Source organism: Camellia sinensis, chromosome 8 (genome assembly GCF_055761805.1).
Source record: "Camellia sinensis isolate YWXY chromosome 8, ASM5576180v1, whole genome shotgun sequence".
Lineage (NCBI taxonomy): Eukaryota > Viridiplantae > Streptophyta > Magnoliopsida > Ericales > Theaceae > Camellia > Camellia sinensis.
This window is the reverse complement of record NC_138968.1, coordinates 16,582,918-16,594,058: the sequence shown is the minus strand read 5'-3', so window position 1 is coordinate 16,594,058 and position 11,141 is coordinate 16,582,918.

The following is an 11,141-nucleotide window of genomic DNA, read 5'->3' as shown; positions in this document are numbered from 1 at the left end:
CATCTAAGCAATGTGCATCTAAAAAAATATTTAAAAAAATTAAAAATTTTAAAAATATTTACTAAAAACAAAAAAAATACGAAAAATAAAAATTTCCATTTTCTTTTTTCTTTTTTTTGGTGATATGGTGGTCTTCTACCTAAATGCCAAATTTTGACATATTTTTCTCATTCACAATGAAATTTACTAATGGCATTTTAAATTGAATTTTGTGTGTGTGTGTGTGTGAAAAATAAAAGAAATAGCCAGTACATCAATGAAGTCACATTACTAAGCCCTTGTTTGGCATGGCGCTGTCAAGTTAAAATAGTTGCAAAAAGATAAATTAAATTAAAAAGTTAATAAGAGAAAATATTACATTCAAGGCATAATCATTTTATTTACTCTCACAAAAGTTTAAAAAATTAAAAAACTTAACCCAAATGAGACTTTTTAACTTCAGACTAAAAAGGCCAAAAAGCTAACCCACTTTCCAAATGAAGCCTAAAATTTAACATTTTGATACTATAATAATATCAAAATTTAATTGGGACCATCCATTTTAACATTATAGCATTGGAGATGCTTGAATAGGTCTTATCATTTATATTTTTACTAATGAGAGGGCAATTTATATAAAAATTGGGCCGAGCTGGCTAATGGGCCGTTATGGACCACAGTATAAAGAGCTGAGTAAAAAGGGTATAAAGTTACTCCGGCCCGAGAAAGGTATAAAGTTACTCCGACCCAAGAGAGATGTAAAGTTATTCCGGTACGCGAAAGACTTGAAGTTACTCCGGTCCCAAAGAGCAATGGAAGAACCGAGGTAGTGTTATACCGGTCTGATCTACGGCTTAGCATAGCTAGGCTTACCTCGGTCATATTGGAGTCCAACCATGAAAAAACCATCTCACTTGGTTTAAGCAGTGAGGGGGGTGTTGAAGGATAAGCATTATCTTTCAGGAGTGTGAATCCAAGGAGGACTCTACATGGAGGAATAAGAGTCCTACTAGGATTATGCCACGCGGAACCTATAAAAGCTCACAACATCACCTTTGGAGAGGTAACACAACTCTGATTCCTGAATGCACAGAGCTTTTGTCTACTTGTCTATTTTGCTGACTTAGGCATCGGAGGGGTTTCCGGCGCACACCCGCCGGCTAGCTCACGTTTGTGTTTTCAGGGAGTAAAGCGACGACGTTTGGAGGAACGCGAACTTAATCAACAGGATTATACGAGAAGGTTTATTTCTTTCCCGCACATCTAATATTGTGGTCATACATCACATAATAAATATGATTTCTACTAATATTGTGATGATACATTTTAAAGGGTTGGTCTAATAAGTATAACTTAAGGCACTCTTTTTTTTTTTTTTTTTTTTTAGTTTAAAGGGTTGTTTGGGATGTTCTAAATAAGTGTACTTTTTGAATTTTTATAAAATATAGGTTCGATTTGAAGTGATATAATAAAAAAATGATATAATTTAAATAGAATAGTAACTTTTTAACTTTTTTATGAGATGCCCAACCAAGTCTTAGTTTATCCAGGACATTTTCCTCGGCATAAATGTGTAATTATAACACGGTTTGATTGTAGTCTCTACTCAACCACCAATGAATCCATCTGAGTGGTTGCCTGACTTGTCAAAGACGAGATGCATTAATATATAATCCAAGTCAAAGTCTACACATTATATGTGGGGTTACAGTCAAGTCCACTTTTCAAGTCAAGTCTTTTAGGAAAAAATTGCAGAAGCTCACTTTATAGAATCAGGATCCCTTAGTTGTCTAGTTGACTTTCTATTTGTTGGGTTATTGGGTCTAATTTTAGATTTAATTTTGATAATTTAAATCATTTATATTTTAAGTAAGAAACTCAAGGAGGAGATCCTGGTTCAACTTTATAGTAGTCATACTTTAGAAAAAGAAAGAAAAAAAAATACATTTAGCTGGTTTGGTTTTCATTTTCAGAAAACACTTTTCAGAAAATTTTAATTTTTAATTTTTCATATTTTTTTTTCAATGATTTTTTTAAATATTTTAAGTATTATTTTTAATTTTTAGGCACACCTAACATAAATACACTTAAAAAGTGTAATATTTGTAAAAAAAAATCTTTAAAAAATTCACTAAATATCAAAAATACAAAAAAAAAAAAAAGAAACAAAAACAAAAAATTTTGTACATTTTTCATATTTTTGTATATTTATTAATTTTTCAAAATATTTTTTCATAAATATTTTACTATTTAGATACATTTAAGTAAGGTGCATCTAAAAAAATAAAAATAAAATTATTTAAAATTTTAAAACTATTTATTAAAAAAAATACAAAAAATAAAATTTTGATTTTCTTTTTTGTTTTTTATTTTTTTGGTGATATGGTGGTCTTCACCTGTATGCCAAATTTTAATATATTTTTCTCATTCACAATGAAACTTACTAATGGCATTTTAATTTGAATTGTGTGTGTGTGAGAGAAAAATAAAAGAAATAGTTAGTACATCATTGAAGTCACGTTACTAAGCCCTTGTTTTGCACGGTACTATCAGGTTAAAATAGTTATAAAAAGAGAAATTAAATTAAAAAGTTAATAAGACAAAATATTACATCTAAACCATAATCATTTTATATACTCTCACAAAAGTTTAAAAAACTAAAAAACCAAATCCAAACGAGACTTTTTAGCTCCAGACTAAAAAAGTTAAAAAACTAACCCACTTTCCAAATGAAACCTAAAATCTAACATTTTGATACTATAACAATTTCAAAATTTAATCGGGACCATCCATTTTAACATTATAGCATTGGAGATGCTCAAATAGGTCTTACCATTTATATTTTTATTAATATTGTGGTGATATATCACATAATAAATATGATTTTTATTAATATTATGATGATATATTAAGGGATTGGCTTAATGAGCATAACTTTGGGCACTTCTTTTTTTTTTTTTTTTTTTGAAGTTAGTTTACATAGGACATTTGCCTGGACTTAAATATGTAATTATGACACTGTTTGATTGTGATCTCCACTCAACCACCAATGAATACGTCGAAGTAGTTGGCTGACTTGTCATTAATATACAATCCAAGTCAAGTCTACAATTTATACAAGGAGTTATAGTCAAGTCTACATTTCAAGTCAAATCTTTTAGGAAAAAATTGCAGAGGCTCCCTTATAGTCAAGCCATACCTTAGAAAAAGAAAGAAAAGAAAAAATATATATATTTTTAGATTGTTTTCTTTTTCTTTTTTATTTTTTTGGTGATAAGGTGGTCTTCTACCTAAATGCCAAATTTTGACATATTTTTCTCATTTACAATGAAACTTACTAATGGCATTTTAATTTGAATATTTTTTTGTGTGTGAAAAAAATAAAAGAAATAGCTAGTACACCAATGAAGTCACATTACTGCCCTTGTTTGGCATGGGACTATCATGCTAAAATAGTCACAAAAAAATAAATAGGTTAAAAATTTAATAAGATAAAATATCACTACAAATCATAATCATTTCATTTTTTTCTCTCACAAAAGTAAAAAAAAAAATTAAAAAAAACCCAATCCAAATGAGACTTTGTAGCTCCAAAGTAAAAAAGTCAAAACGCCAACCCATTTTCCAAACAAAGCCTAAAATTTAACGTTTTGATACTATAACAATATCAAAATTTAATTGGGACCATCCATTTTAACAGTATAGCATTGGATAGGGCTAGGCATAGGGTTATTCGAACCGCACAACCCGTCTAACCTGAACCGATTAGCATACAAATGGGCAGTTTTGCAGACATAATGCGAGCGGATGCGGTTTGAAATATGACATTATTGCGGGTTGCGAGTTTTAGACTCTTTTTTTTTAATAATGGAGTTTGCAAGTTTGCAAATGTTTTTATTTTATTTAATAAATTTGAATTGAATAAAATTTGACAACAATTTATTGTTATTTTATTATTACATATTGGATGAATATAAAAGTTAATGAATAATTACTTTTAAGTAAGTTTAGTATTTTGAATGATTTTACTTTAATTGTATTATTAGATAGTAAATGATTTTGAAAGATGTGTTTGTGCTAATATTGTGGTGATACATCAAGGGGTTGGCCTAGTGAGTATAACTCCAGTGAATACAACTTTGGGGCACTCTTTTTTTTAGGTCAATTTATACAAGACATTTACTTGGGCTTAATTGAGCCCCGGCAAGTAGATTGGGCTTAACTGACTTGGACATTCGATTATCAAAACAAAAAAATAATAAATAAATTAAGATAAGAAAATAAGTTATCATAACATTATGAGCAAATTACACTTGGAAGACCCGCAATCCACTTTATCTCATTACATTTAAAAAGTGAAGGTCAACTATTTAGACTTTCGGTTAAGTTTCAATCTAACGCATTTATTAGTCGAGATTAAGGCCTGGTTTGGGATATTAAAAAAAAATCAAAAAGTTACTCAAAAAATTAAAAAGTTATAACTATTCACCACAGAAAAAAAAATTAAAAAATTAATTTTCAGACGGCGCTAACATCACACAGGCGGGGCTAACTTTTTGGAAAAATTGCATTTATTTAGATGCACAAATGACACGGTGCTGTTCGGCCCGTGAGGGTCTATCACGGGTCCCGTTTTAATAATCTGAACCATGTAGTATGTAGAAATTGTCGAGTACTATATGCCTGTAAAAAATCATGTTGATTGGATATCAGTAACTATATGATCAAATCAATTAAAATATATAAAATGGATGGTATTATAATTAACGGTTGAAAAAAAACTAATCCGATCAGATAGCTATCGATATCCGATCAACGTGATTTTTTATAAGCATATAGTACTCGACGAGTTTTACACATTAAACGGTTTTGATTAGCAAAACGGGACCTGTGGTGGGCCCCCACGGGCCAAACAGCACCTCCAATTCAATGCCCGAAAAGTAGGGAATCATCTCCAGCCTACACTTTGCACACGCTGTCCTGAATTCATCCCATGGTACCGCCTATTTCATCCCAATTTTCTTCTATACACTAATTTATGCAATTTTTTAATACACATTTTTTTTTAAAAAGTCAAAAAGTTATCCCAAACAATCATTTTTTTCCTCAACTTTTTGGTCTAAAAATTTAAAAAGTGCACTTATTTAGGATACCCCAAACAACCCCTAAATCAACAAACGGAAAATTATTATAAAATTGTGTATCGCTTTTTTACCTATAAAAAAAAGTAATCAACACTTGTTAGCAAAATAAAGAGTAATCAACATTTGTTAACAAAGTAAACAAATAAAATAAAGAATAATCAACACTTGTTAACAAATTAAACAAAATACAAATAATCAATATTTGCTAACAAAGTAAACAAAAAACAGAGTAACTAACAAATTTTTGAATGAAGTCCAAAAATAAATAAAAACACCCGAAATTAACACTTTTTCAAGAAAATCAATAATTAATGTATCAAGGGAGAGCAATGTAATTATGTTTGAAAGTGTTGAATTAATTGTATTTTTTTTTTTTTTTAAACTTTAGCGGAAGTGAGTGTAATTTACGGTGACATTATTGTTTTGGTTATAAATCACAATTAGGAGACAAATGGTGTTATGAACCAAAGGAGCAAGGATCCTCTAGAGTTTTTTTTTCCTAAAGTTTCCTAGAGTAGTGCATTGTGTGGTTGAGATTTAATGACAAGTCACATCAATTTTTCAAAACTTTAGGAAAAAAACACTCTAGAGGATCCTTGGTAGAACCAAAGTGGCTACTTGTATTGGAAGCCTTGTTTACATTTGTAAGTCTCTACAAGTCTCGTGGTGGGTGGCCAATAGAAATTTATGGTTCTGTTTCCTTGTTAAACCTCTGTGTGTGTGTATCCATGTTTAGGGGAAGGCTCCTCTTTGCTGCTGGTTACATAAGCCTTCTTGTTCATGTTCTCTTTTGTGTAAATTGTTGTAATTCTTCTTCTTGTGGAGATATCCATAACATCACTTTCCCCTTTTGACTCAAATCCGACCCAGTTGATAATTGTGGATACAAGTTTGTGGAACTTGAGTGCGAAAACAATCGGACAGTAGTATACTTGTTTTCTGGTAAATACTACGTGCACAGGCCATCAACTATGAAACTTACGACAGAGGCAACAACTATGACATTTACTTCAGCGGCAGCATCAGCCTGGTGGATGTGGGGATACAGAGGAATAATTGCTCTTCTCTTCCTCTTCATTCTTTAACTCCTTATAACTTTACTGAAACATTAGATTCCATAAATTACGGTATTGAGAATTCAGAATCATTTGTAGCGATAGTGAGTTGTGAAAAACCAGTGAAATCCCCTATCTACATAAACACTACGGCCATGTTTGTTTGAGCGGACTGGATTAGCATTCCCATGACTAATAGTCCTAGGACTACAAATCCGTTGGATTATGTATCCTATCTTAACTAAAAGTCAAGTTTAAAATAATTAGTCCCTATTTCAATTGTTTAATCAAACATCGGATTAATAATTTTATTGGACTATTAGTCCAATCCCAACCTCATGTCCACCCAAACAAACGTGGCCTACTAGTAATATTAGTACTGCTTTCTGTGAAAACAAAGGAGGACGAGGAGGAGGAGGTGGAGAAGGAGGAGTCAGAGGTTCGTCATCGTTGAAAAAGCATTCATACGTTCTGGCAAGCAACTATTCTCTTTATTGGTCAGATGTTGCAAACACATGCAGCGTCGACATGCTTTTTCCGACAAGGTCGTTCCGGCTTCCAGATGGTCGTTTAATAGAACGTAACATGACGAGCTTGTTGGAGGTCCACAACGCGTTGGCTGATGGATTTGCTCTTGACTGGTATGTCGACAACTACGAATATTGCAGACTTCAGGCGAATTGCTCCTCCAATCATACTCAAAATTACACCGCCGCCGTTTGCCATGGTCTACGTGGTGTGTTTTCGGCCTTTCTAGGTGTGTACGTCCAGGACACCCTTTTTTCTAATCTTATTTTATTATTATTTTATTTTTATAATGAACATTTTATTATTATCAAATAAAAAAAATATGGAGAAATAATCTCTTATAACAAAATAAATATTGAGTTTTTAATTTTATCAATTTAAATCCTAATTTCTAAAAAAAAATTCTTAATCTAAATTATTTGCTTATTTTTGTTAAGTAGACTAGCAAAAAATGATAATTTAATCATTAAAATCGATATAAATCTATATAAAATGTCTAAAATACTTTTTTATGCCAATTTCACTTATAAAAAATGGGTAAATAATTAAGATTGAAAATAAATCAAAAGATTTAGAATTTAAATTGATAAAATTAAAAATGTACAATTTATTTTGTTATAAGGTTAGAACCCTGCCTTATTTTTGTAATTTTTTCAAATAATATTACATGGAGTTGCTTATAATTTGCATCCCTAAAAAGGTGCATATGCTATACACTTCATTACTTTTTTATAAAATTTCGTAACATGGATTATAAAATGTCATATTTTTTCTCCCCACAAAAGTTACTTAAACTTTTCTCTTCTTAAAATGTCATAACAAAAATTATAAAATCATAACAAAAACCAAAAAGTATCACAATTTTACCATTCATAACTTTAAAATGCACCCTACAATTTTACCGTTCATAACTTTAAAATGCACCCCATAAATTTATTATTCGTAACTTTACCACTAAGTATCATATTACATATCACAAACATTCATGACTTTCCTTTCTTAACGTTTGCACCTTTTTAGGGCCGTACGCTATACATTTTTTTCTATATTACAATAAAATTCAATACACGTGCCTACATACAATTATGAAAAGAAAAAAAAAAATTATCCTTCAATAACAAAATATAATGTATGCATGATATGTATCTGCGTAGAATTTATTTTGACATAAGAAATTACATTTGAAAAGTGAGTTTTTCTATTCTACATATTAGTGATGAGCTGATATCACCCTAACAAAAATGCAAAAGATACACATGGTGTATCTTTATTTGTAGAAATTCAAAGTTCTGCATAGTTTATTTGTACAAATTCAAAAACAAGAAGCTAGATGGAACACATAATTTTGACATGATAGACAATACAAGTATTAGTTTTATGTATAAAGAAAGAGAAAGAATTGTGTATTGAATATGTATTTGAATGTTACAATGATTCCTATATATATAGAAGAGTAGGTGGTAGTAGGTGGTAGGTGGAGTAGGTGAAGTGGAGGTGGTAGGTGGAGTAGGTGAAGTGGAGGTGGTAGGTGGAGTGTAGGTATGTTTACAATTTACAATTTACATTAACAGCCCCCCTCAAACTCAAGGAGGATAGATACTAACCAACTTGAGTTTGGAGAGAGTAACAAAACAGGAAAGTAAACTGATAAATAAAATAAAACAGGATAGGAGACACGGTATGGTCGTGTCAGACCGTTGTAGGAGACACTTATGGTCGTGTCACACCGTTGGAGAAGATAATGTCTGGACAGTTTACGAGGTCATGCCGGACCGATGTAGCAGACACTGTGTGGTCGTGTCAGACCGTTGTTGTAGAAGCTAACCGGAATCAATGTCGGGACAGTTTACGGGGTCATGTCGGACCGTTGTAGAAGCTGACCGGGATCAATGTCGGGACAGTTTACGGGGTCATGTCGGACCGTTGTAGAAGCTTGTGGTGGTGCACCAAGGGGGCGACTTAGGGAGTGCACCATGGGGTGGCTTGGGTGGTTCCCATGGTGTGTAACCATGCTCACCATGATACATGATATATGTATAACCCCCCTCAAACTCAAATAGGTGTGAAGATAAAAACCTATTTGAAGTTGAAACAAAGGGAGTGAGAAAGTTGACCGGTGTAGAAGACACTGTATGAGTGTGTAGATAGGCTGCCCAAAAGATATACATGTATACATACATCGAGCCCTCAAAAGTCGCGCCCTCAAAAGGCGTGCCCAATCTTTCAAAAGGCGTGCCATCAAAAGGCGTGCCCAATCCATAAAAAGGTGTGCCGGACATGATGGCGATGCGCGTGATTGGCATGCGCGCCCATGTTGTCGTCTAGCGCCGAGCGGCGCACGATACGCGTGGCTGCCTTGGCTATTTAACCAAGACGGAGGCTGAGGCTGAGGCTGAGGCTGAGGCTGAGGCTGAGACAAAAAACCTGCTAAAAACCTCTGAAAAACACTTCGTTTTCTGAGAGAGATACGCTGTAACACTCTGTTGCCCAGAAAATGGCCTCGTCTTCCCATGGTCTGCTCACTCTCTTTCCCGACCTCAACGAGTCCACAAGAGAGATAACGGGTGTGGTGGCCCTGGAACCTCAACCAAGCGCCTCTGGTTTTGCTCCGTTGAACTTTCCAATGCGGTCTGTGGAGCAAAGAATGGCAGTGCCATCGGATGTGGAGGCCAATCAGTATACATTGAAGTCATGTGTGGAGACCATGACTGCGGTCACAAACTTGTCGCACCGTCTTCAGAGTAGGACAAATGAGGTGCAGCAGTTAAACGCCCAACTGGCGCTGCTCCAGCGCATGTATAAGGATGCGCGAGCTGAGATAAGTGTGCTAAAGGCGGAAAATAAGGAGCTGAAGCGGAAGGCCACCGTGATGTTCCGATTTGGAGGTCCGCCATATGCTGTAGTGGAGGAGCAGGGGGGAGTGAACGTGCTCGGTGGCGTGGGAAACACGGAGGCAGCACCGTCAAGGGCCGCCCAAGACGGAGGCAAGAAGAAAAGACCGGCGACATAGTAGAGAAGGGAAAAGAAAAAGCCCTCCTGTGTGAGGGAGGTTGTTTGTTTGTTTGTTTGTTTGTTTTTTTTTTTTTTTTTTTTTTTTTTGGTTGTTTTGGGTTGTGGTGTAAAATAGTGATCGGGGTTAATCCCAACAGAAATAAAACAAAGATTGTGAGATGTGAAATGTTCTTGGTGTTGTTTGTGGTTTGTTTTGTTTAATAATAATAATAAGAATAAAAAATAGATAAAAAAAAAAGAGAGAATATATATATATATATATATATTTTTTTTTTTTTGAGTGGAGGATGTTGGTGGCAATGGTGTAATGTTCAAAAAGAAAAGATAAAAAATAAAATAATGGTTTGAAAAACCAGTGATGGTGTGTGAATCTGTGAGTTGATAGTGCGTATTATAATATATGATAATGGTGTGGTGGGATGCAAAAGGTGAAGGAGAAATGATGGGTTGAAAATGGTTTGGGTCAAAAGTGGTGGTGAAAGGCACAGGAAAAATTGATTAAAAATAAATAAAGAAGTGGGGATGGGTTCAAAAGTGGACACGGTTAGTGGGAAACATGAGTGCATTGATTATTTGATATAATAATAATAATAATAAAAATAAAAAGTTAGACCAGTTGGAGAGAATGAGTGGAGTATGGTAATGTTTTTTTTTTTTTTTTTTTTGAGAAATCTGATTGGTTGATTTTATGGGATAACACAGCATTTGGATATGATCACCTTTGAGACTGTGTATATACAGAAGAGAGGGGTTGAGGTCCGGCGGGCGGCTAAGGCGAGGCTGCCGCCCGCCGGTGAACCAAGATTCTTAACCTTGCTCTGATACCATATTAGTTTTATGTATAAAGAAAGAGAAAGAATTGTGTATTAATTAAATATGTATTTGAATGTTACAATGATTCCTATATATATAGAAGAGTAGGTGGTAGTAGGTGGTAGGTGGAGTAGGTGAAGTGGAGGTGGTAGGTGGAGTAGGTGAAGTGGAGGTGGTAGGTGGAGTGTAGGTATGTTTACAATTTACAATTTACATTAACAACAAGGTTGTAAATTTAAATGAGGGATCAGGCTTTGCGCTTAACTAATTAATTTCTACTAGTTTCTATCAGTCTCTTGCTTTCCTACTCACATTAATATCCTTTGTAGTCCAAGGGGACTATTTTTGATCTCTAACTATTTAATCTTTCAAAAATTGCAGCTGACTTGAAATATTTCTTGAAACATGGCTTGTGGAGTAAGTATTCCCCCTCCTCCATCAATATCTGTTTCATTTCTAAGCAATCACACAACGTTTATTTCGAATTTTGTCTGGAAGGAAACACAAAAAGCTCCCCTGGGCCGGACACCGCCTTCATAATACTGATTCAATTTCTCAATTATTTTACAAATCTGTGAAACTTAAATTTGACTTGCTTGATTTGATCATT